The sequence below is a fragment of the Anomalospiza imberbis genome, chromosome 1, assembly GCF_031753505.1.
Source record: "Anomalospiza imberbis isolate Cuckoo-Finch-1a 21T00152 chromosome 1, ASM3175350v1, whole genome shotgun sequence".
NCBI classification, from domain to species: domain Eukaryota; kingdom Metazoa; phylum Chordata; class Aves; order Passeriformes; family Viduidae; genus Anomalospiza; species Anomalospiza imberbis.
In genome coordinates, this window is record NC_089681.1 from 140,280,653 (window position 1) to 140,289,928 (window position 9,276).

The 9,276-nt window shown below is 40.0% G+C and overlaps 1 long non-coding RNA gene across 1 annotated transcript; it reads left to right on the forward strand.

Moving 5' to 3' along the window:
* The first annotated feature begins 5,276 nt into the window (after positions 1-5,276).
* On the forward strand, positions 5,277-9,276 carry LOC137462943 (uncharacterized). Its single transcript, XR_010993804.1, has 2 exons — positions 5,277-5,588; positions 8,741-9,276. It is a non-coding gene; the product is annotated as an uncharacterized lncRNA (long non-coding RNA).

Sequence of the window (9,276 nt, forward strand, 5' to 3'; positions counted from 1 at the left end):
CCCATATCTTATTAACAGGCTCAGAAAAGTCATTTGTGTTGCACAGAATGAGTCAGTCACTGTGATTCACATACAGATCTGACAGATCATCCAGAATACAGCCTGCCAGACACTGCTCCCAAATAAAGTTTAAAACATGGGGCATAGGGGGTAATAATGGTACTGAACCTAAACACTGGATTTAGCTTTTATTTTCTAGCTGCTTTAACAGCAGAAAGGGCTTTTGCCAACTGATCTTGCCCAGGAAATGAGTTCCAAGCTGTGATGTAAAAGCCCTAATGAATTCCTGCTCTGCTGACTCAGCGGTGCAGCAGGAGCAGACCCCGGCTGCCTGCAAACCAGGCGAGTGCCCGTCCTGCAAAAACGTGATCGAAACCACTGTGTGCTTAATGTTTTCAAAGATAACTTTAAAACCCACCACAGTCCAGAAAGCACTAGAGGTTATCTGTTAGGTGACAAGTGGAATGAACTTCCAGGTACTTTTCAAATCTCATTCCTGTAAATAAGAAGCAGCTGACTGTGATCCTGCAGATTCCAGTTGAGAAAGCTCTGATGATATTAATGCACTATGTTGTGTCTAGAATCCCTTGATAGAATTACAACATTACTGTACACAGCTGGGTGGATATTATTATGTTGCATGAAGAAATAAGAGATTATACTATCGGGAGTAAATGCAACCCAGATCCGACAGTAATGCACTTGAATGCAAAGCTGGTGCCTCCAAATTTAGTACAGTGTGTTTTTCAACGGTAACTTTCTAACAACATGGACAAATAAAGCCATGCACACACTGGCAAGCTCCACTGTGTGGCTAGAGAAGTTTGCTGATGACAGTCTTGTTATTGTAACAGGAAGTGACTCAGCCTTGGCAACAGGAGATCAGATATTTTATTCAGAAGCATTAGGTCATTTTTTTCCCCTAACCAACCAACAGTTTCACAAGGCAACTGGTTTTGTTTGAAAATGAATATCTATTTTGAAAGTGATTAGCTGAGGGAGTGTAGTTAAACATTTATGGTTAGGAATAACCACTCGGTTTGATGTAAGGCATCTGTAAACCTCTTGTCCTTTTACCTCCCTAAAATTTGCTGCCTGTACAAAATTCAACCCCCCAGGCAAGAATTCTCCCACATGGGTGAGTAAAGTATAACCAGCCGTGAAAATGAGGATGAGTGAGGAGATTTGTGTCTGGACCAGTAACTTTCCACGACAATTAACATGACTGATGTCGCTGTTACAGTTAAAGTAAAAGGACTTCACACAGGCATTGCAGCTGAAGCAAATATGTGCCCTGTTGTAACGGCCTATTACATGATCTTTCATCAAGTACTTATAAATGGCACATGGTGTTATGCTGCTTCTCCTAAAATCAGCGTAAAAGAAAAATTCTCTTAATACCTGGCACCCAGCCTAGCCCAAACAGTTTCCTTCCTTCTCCACTTCTGCACTGTCACTTACAGTGTGTATCTTTTGCATTTCATATAAGTTCACATAACTGTGTGGAAAGAGAAAAAACGGTTTTCCTTCAAATGCTACACTGCTGTTACTCATTTTTGGCTCAAGTACCTTTAAGCACAGTTCACAACTGCATAAAAGTTCCACAAAAAGAAACTAACTGTGCAAGCCAAATTCAAATTCCCCCTCCAACAACAGAGAGTAAACATGCCGCCAGCTGCAGCACTCCTGGAACAGGATTTCATCATCTTCTGAATATTTTCCTGGTCTGTTGTAAGTTTTGTATTTTTAAAATGCCAAGGAAGTGCTATACTCCACACTACAATGACTCAAATATCCCATACAAACATATAAATAACATATAAATACTAATGCCAGCTTTTTATCTTGGGCAGGGAGCAGCCAAAAAAAGAGTTCATGGAGTAACTTAAAAACTCTATAGCAACAGTGTTTATCTATTGCCTCCACGCTGTGTCCAGAGCCTAATTTTAGGTATTAAAAATAAAACTCTGGACAATTTCCTGCAACAGGCACTGCAAGAACACAGTGAGGCCTCAAGCATTCTTCTTTGACATCAAAACACACTACGTTTTTAAATGTGTAAAAAACTTATTTGGAAAGCCATTGCAGTGAATATGAATTTACAATTCAGCATAAAAAGAAATACATCCTGAAAAGCCTCAGCACCCTACATCATTTCACTGTTATCTTCCTTGTGACACAAGCATAATTTTATAATTCCAGTTCATTAAAACAGAAGATTTCATAATTTTGCTGTTAAAGCAACATGGTTTTCTGTGCTCTGTCAAATAGAATTTTTATCTTCTAGCAGTAAAAAATAGCTACCTTGTTCCACCATCTGCCCAGAACTACTAAACCACAGGGTGTGCTTCTGTGATTTCAAACTGCAGAAGCTTAAGTAACGCCAGTGTTACACCTATTAAATATACTGACAATCAGACCCTAACTTTTTCAAAGTACTGTGGCACATTATTTAAGAAAGGTATTTCAATCAAACTCTTCCAGGGTTTAACTGCTTATCAGGGTTTGCTTTCAGTCAGCTGTCCCACCCAAGCACTGCTATGAATTAAGTGATTTTAACATCCTGAAGTGCTGGACAAAGCCTTGCTACCTATTCATAACTTAAAACTAAATCTGAGAAACCATGTTTCTTTTTCCAACTGTACAACCGTATAACATAATATGAAAATTATTTCAGCCCTACAGCAAAAGTCTTCCTATCCCATACCTAGTCTCACAGTACAAATGTCTATAAAAACAACTGGGAACCACATTTTTATATCTGAATACTCATTCACACACAGATATGTAACTTTTTTGTATATCTCATATTTGCTCAGACAGACTTGAAACATAAACCCTTGGCACTTTAACACTTGAAGGATAATAAAAGGAACTTATTTATTATCTACATTTCACTACTTTAAAGCCAATGCTGTACTTTTCTGGGACCTCACATTTAATATATGAATGCTTGGAGTCAGCTTTCTCAGTGTTATGTTCAACAGGCAGGAATATATTGCTATCTTCCATTGGAACCGTGTCAGTTTTATGGTTACAAATCCTCCATTCGCATGTGTTCTCAAAAGTACTCATGTTTTAATGGGCCTCCATCATATGTGAAGCCTTAATCTAGGAACTGACAAGTTTCAGCCCTGATGTTATATTTCTTACTGAAATAGAGCCTCCAGAGCTCTGATTTAGCACACTCAGCCAGGAGGAGCAGTTGACAGGAACAGATAAACTGTAACATGCTTTTTACTGTGTGCACCTCCCAGCCTCATGTCAAGCCCGGCTGACCCAAGAGCTGGAGATGGAGAAAGCATTCTGAGTTTTGCAGATTAGTGGCCTGTTTTTATTTGCTTTTTTTTCTCTTTTTTCCCTTGTGGTTTTTCTTTTTTTTTGGTTTTTTTTTTTTTTAATTCCTTTTTTCTGGGACAGGATATTATTTTAACTTGTAAGGCACAGTACCCACTAACAATATTCATGATTTGTAAACTTAGGAAGTTAATAGAGGTTGCATTTTCATAATGACAAAGTATTTTTTCAGTTGTATACATTTGGGATGCTGCTGTAATGCATTTTAATGGCCTCAAGTTCTAAAATGGAAAGATTCTGAAAACTCATTTTGGGCAAGTAGAATGAATTCTCTATAAAATACACAAGCTTTTAGTGGAATTCAAATATCATATATACAACGAGCAACCTAGTAAATCATATTCTTGATATTTTTTCTCTTCAATATGTACTGCATCATATAAAATAAGGGAAATAAAGAAATTCTGCAGAAATTTTGTAGAACCGAAAAAGGAAATGGGCTGCATAGGAGACAAGTTCTCCTTGAAACTAAAGACACAGTCAGAAAAAGTGCTTCAGAAAGTGGCCTTCATTTGCCTAACTCATTCTAAAAGTGATCCTAACAGGGCCACAGAAGCAATAGCCAGAAAGAAAAACAAACTCTTATAAATCCCAGGAATTAATAGAGAAAATCTGTTCTACTGAAATGATAAAATAACCTAATGTAGAAAAAAGTATGTTCTTGCTAATACTGTCCACTTCCCCAAGGATCTCACTGTATAATAGTGTTTCACTGTATTCACTGCATAATAGTGGTGGGTGTTGCTCCTCAGAGGCCATTACTGGGACCAGTGGTGTTTAAGGTCTCTGTTGGTGACATGGACAGTGGGGTCAGTGCCCCCTCAGCAGGTTTGACACCGAGCTGTGTGGTATAGACATGCTGGAGGGAAGGGATGCCATCCAGAGGGACCCAGACAGTCTGGAGAGGTGAGCCCATGGGAACCTCCTGAAGTTCAACATGGTCCTGTGTAAGGGTGTGCATGTGAGTCAGGGCAATCCCAAGGACAAGCACAGGCTGAGGGATGAATGGCTTTAGAGCAGCCCAGAAGCGAAGGACTTGGGGGTGTTGTTGGATAAGTAGCTAAACATGACCCAGCAATGTGCACCAGCAAAAACACAGCCCAAAGTAGGCTACAGGGATACTAACAGAGAGCTGGGATGCAGCTGTGCTGCACTGTAGAATCTGAAAACTCAGAAACATTCCTCACCCTTCCCAGCTTATATGCAGAGTTCATGAGATTTATTGACAAACGAAAGCTCAGGATACTGAACTGACTTTTAGAGACATCAAATAATCTCTTTCCTCAGTTCTTAATGTGATTGTGATCTGAGGTTGTGCATGCCTGGAAAAGGTTAAAATTGTGTTCAATATTGTCTAACCAACAAGGCACAAGTCCAGCACCTACCAGAACCTCTGGATGTCAATTGCAAACATGAATCTCTTGCCAGTACAAATAGGATTTCAACTATTAATTCTCATCCTCAAGAAAAAAATAAAAATCATATGCATGCAGTTTTGTCATGAATTCTAAATTCACCACTGCAGATTATAAACATTTACTCAACATTATAAAATTGTACCATTTATGCAATAGGCTTTTCTGCTCCAATTCCCCTTCTGAGCTGTCTATTCTCATGTCGCAGTTTAAACATATTTCCTGTTAGTCACAAAATGGGGAAAGAGCAAACATTGTACACAGTTCTTAACAACAGTAATGTGTTTCCATCTCTGAAGTGTGAGAAGCTGCCGAGCCAGCACTACTATGGTCATAAATGTGCTTTTTGAATAAGTTCAATAAATTCAATGCACTCCTTGTTGAAATTATTGCAGCAGAGATATTCCACTAATAGAAGTGAAGACAGACAACACTTCTGCCTATTTATGAAAGCATTTGCAGCTTTGATTTGAGAAATGTGACATATTATAGACAAGAGGAGAACAAACCATATTTGGAAAATCTAAGCAAAAAAGAAGTATGAGTGAGGAAATTTAAAAAAACCAAACAGGCCTTTAAAAATATTTGGGGGTTCCCAGAAAGACATTTCCTGAGTTCTTTATGACTATCTGAATCTCACAAACAATAAGGATAGGAAACATGATATCCAAGGACACGTGGCAGGTACAGGCAAAATGCCAGCGATGATGGAGAACAGTCACCCTGACTACAACAACAGCTTTGTTGAAGAGAAGATGCCAGACAATGGACTATCCACTCCCAGGAGAGAGTCTGAAAGACTGAGGTGTGTCAGAGGTGAGTAAGTGCCAGCTCAGATCTGCCTCCAGCTCCGCTATCTGAAACTCACGCAAGGACAATCGCGACTGTCCTCTAAACAAGGGCGCTGCAAACTACATTAAACTTCCCCTATTTCCTGTTGTGCACCGTGCAGCTGCTAGGCAATCACCTCTGGTCCTTGCTTCTTGATAGAGCTTGAAAGTGAGAACTGAGATAACAACTCTAGTTGAGTGGTTATTTCAAAAGGCATAAAGCCTTTTTAAAGGCTGAAATATGTCTGCTATGTATCCTAAAAATTGAATGCATATTTATTTGTTTCAAGTATTGCTTGGCACCTAAAGAACTTGTGATGCCATCAGAATACTGGTTTCTATGTTATAGAAACATAATATTTTGCTCCTAAGAAGCTAAACATATCTTAATATTAAAAGTGTCCCATAGTAGAGGATTTTCATGATGACACAAGGGTGACACAAGAGTCCAGTATGGGTAAATATTTTTGCTGCTCAGAGCTGCAACATGTGAGATGAGTGTAAGGGACATATCCACATATAGAGCCCAAACCCCTAAACAGACAACCATCAATAAAAAGCACTGAAGAAACAAACAGAAATTAAATTCATGGACATCAGGTCTACGAACAGATTTTTGTTAAGGCACAAATGTAGTATCTAACATCACTAGACCAGCGGTTCTGAATGCTAAGGGAGTACAACGGGAATGGACTGCAGAAAGCACACAGCCTCACAAACTCTCCCTCTCTTAAAATATTGCCACTGGGCTTTAGTCCTTGTTAGTTTAAAGGGAGAATGTGAGTCCTTCATTACCACAAGTTCTGAGGTTGGATTTCTGGCATTTCTGCAAAAATTTTATCATGATTGAACAGAGAATACTTGTTGTATTGTGTTTTTATATCTCTATAACAGTTCTGTAATGGTTTGCCCCTTCACCCCCCATTTTCTCCTGGTGGTTCCACCCCGAGCTTTCCTGCCTTTCCCTCAATGCCAAGCTCCCTGAAAATGCTCAGTCACTCCCCTGTCCACTCCCTGGTACCCTGTCCATCACTCAGCTCCCCATCCCACTCTCCCAGAATCTTCCACCTTGGGCACCGAGTGAGTGGACAAGGGCCAGGGGTCCCTCCCTTGAACTTCCCCCACTGGTTTGTGTGTCTGTCTGTCCTTCTGCCTGCCATTCCCCTGAATTCCCCCATTGGTGAATGGGCGTCCCTTCCCCCTGGTTACCGCCCCGGTATTTGAGCTGTTGCGAAAGCCTCGGGGGCGCTTTTGGCTGTCAGGTACAATGGCATTCGGAGCTCCTTGGAGCTCGGATTAAACCTGAGACTTTTACCCCGGCCTTGAGTCTTGAGTCGACTCCCTCATTACCTCCTCAGACGCTGACTCTCCTCCATACAAGGCAGACAGCGAAGCGCTCTGTCTCAGCCGCTCCCCGAATCTCCTCAAGAAACAGGGGAGTGTCCCCTGCAGTTGACCATGCCTCTGCCGGGCAGGCGAAGCCAGGGAGCTTCAGAGTAGGCATGGCGGCAAATACTCAAACTGACGCACCACTCACTTGATCCAGTAGGGCTGCCTTCTTTTACTATTAATAATGAGATTTTCATTCCACTACCCCTACTACAACATTTCCCAGTCTAAGCAAAATACATAAAACATCCTAGTTTCCAATCTGAACTTTTGCATAACTACTTTCTATGCAACTCCTCTTTTGCCTGTCATGTTTATTAATGTTCTTCCTCTCTGATATTTCTTCATTTTCATTCAAAGGACAAAATATCTTTGCCAAAACGAGCATAATTTTGTATTTCTTTCTCTCTCAGCAAAAGTTCTCTAGGCCACATCACCCTTCTCTGCTATGTGTTCATGCAGTGTATTTCCTGTTAGATACGGGGTTCCAGACATGATGCAACTTAGGATTTGCACATTAGCATCTAACTCTGGAAATGCCTTTTGCACCCCACGACTTCATTTACCTTCCTGCCACCATATGAAATTCTTCCTGGTCTCATGATCAGGTGATCTCCTGATCAGTGATTAAGTGGCCTATTCCTTCTTCTGTCAAGACAAACTGATGATTTCCTACAGTGCAAAATAAATCCTTGGGTTTGGTACATAAGTGCATGACCATGAATTTAGACTGGTTTTCCCTTTCAGCTGGTATTACCCCAGTCCTCAAGGCCATTTCTTTTCCTGTGGTGCTACAATCCATCTCTGTATTGACAACATCTCCCAGCTTTGTGCCACCAGTATTTTTCATCACTACATTCCTACTTCTCCTGCCTGCCAAGATATGGAATGGAAATATTAATAATAATTCTACATGCAATATCAGTTCAAATTTTCTCATGAAGTCCAGGAAAATTAGATCTGTCAGAGTTCCCTTGAGAAAAATCTATTGATTTTCTCTTGATAAGAGAAAATATATTCTTTTATCAGGGAAATGTCTAATTAATGATATGTGTTAGCCTAATGAAATCTAAATTCGACACCAGAGAAGTCTCTTGGGAAGACAGCAAAAGGATCATAATTCTGTATTTTTAATCTGATTGAGGTAATATTAAAACCAGGAAAGAATCCAAATGAACTACTGTAATACTAAAACCAACATCCAACAGATACATTAAATAAATCCTAAATTTTATTTGGCAGGCTTCTTAAAATTCATGATACTGATCTAAAACTTCATATTTTCTTATATCACAGGTGTGTCAGTGTCAGGTTTGGGCAGTTATTGACCAGGTAGTTGCCACTTCAGGATTTCCTCCAATGTAAAAATCCCGTGATGGCCTATTTATTTTCATGTTAGAATTCAGATTTTCACCTATTCACTTGTCTCCAGGAAAATGGTCTTAGAATTAAAAATAAAGGTTAAATTTTTTAGCAGTTATGTGAGTGTCAGATGCAGTCAGGCACATGGAGAACATTTGAGGGGCTAGGGAAAAAGGGAATTTTACAAATAATCAAATATATTGAGAGTTGCCATTATATTGAATTTTCAAAGAAAAGTCATTTGACAAAGAGATTGTTGCTCTAGAGATTCCGTGTAAGTCATCTGTACTATTGCAATTGTACTGAAATAAAAGTATATCCACTGAGATTATAATGGATAAAAGAATTACATATATTGTGTATTTATCTATCTCTGTCCTACTTCAGCTGCCTGGTATGAACATAAATGTTCCATATGCCATTCCAAGACTTAAGCATGGATGATGGATACATGGATGTGTCTCAAGACTGAAAAACAAAATAAAACAACACGGAAACACTGTCTGAAGCAATGGAATGGATTGGAAAGGACTGTTTTGGGTTATAGTCTGAGATGGGAGGTTTGTGTTTTGAGTCACTGCTGGACCCCAGGATGCACCTTGCAGGTTAAATAACAGTCCTGGCAAACCTCTTTCCTTGGCCAGACAAGCACAGCCACTTATTCCGGCTGGAGAGGCTGCGGCAGGTGTCTTGCCCTTTGGCTATGTGCAGATTAAGCTCCCGGTGGGTGCTGAGACCTCTACCTGAAGCTAGCCCAATGGTTATTCAGCTGTAAGAGCTACTGCTGAATGCTGCTCTCTGACAAAGCAGGACTGCATGAAACCAGGTGAGTTTAGAGTTTGCAGCAGCTATTTACCTGTGGATGATATTCGCAGTACTGTATTTTGATGGCATAGGAAGTAGCGAATAAAAAATTGTGTTTA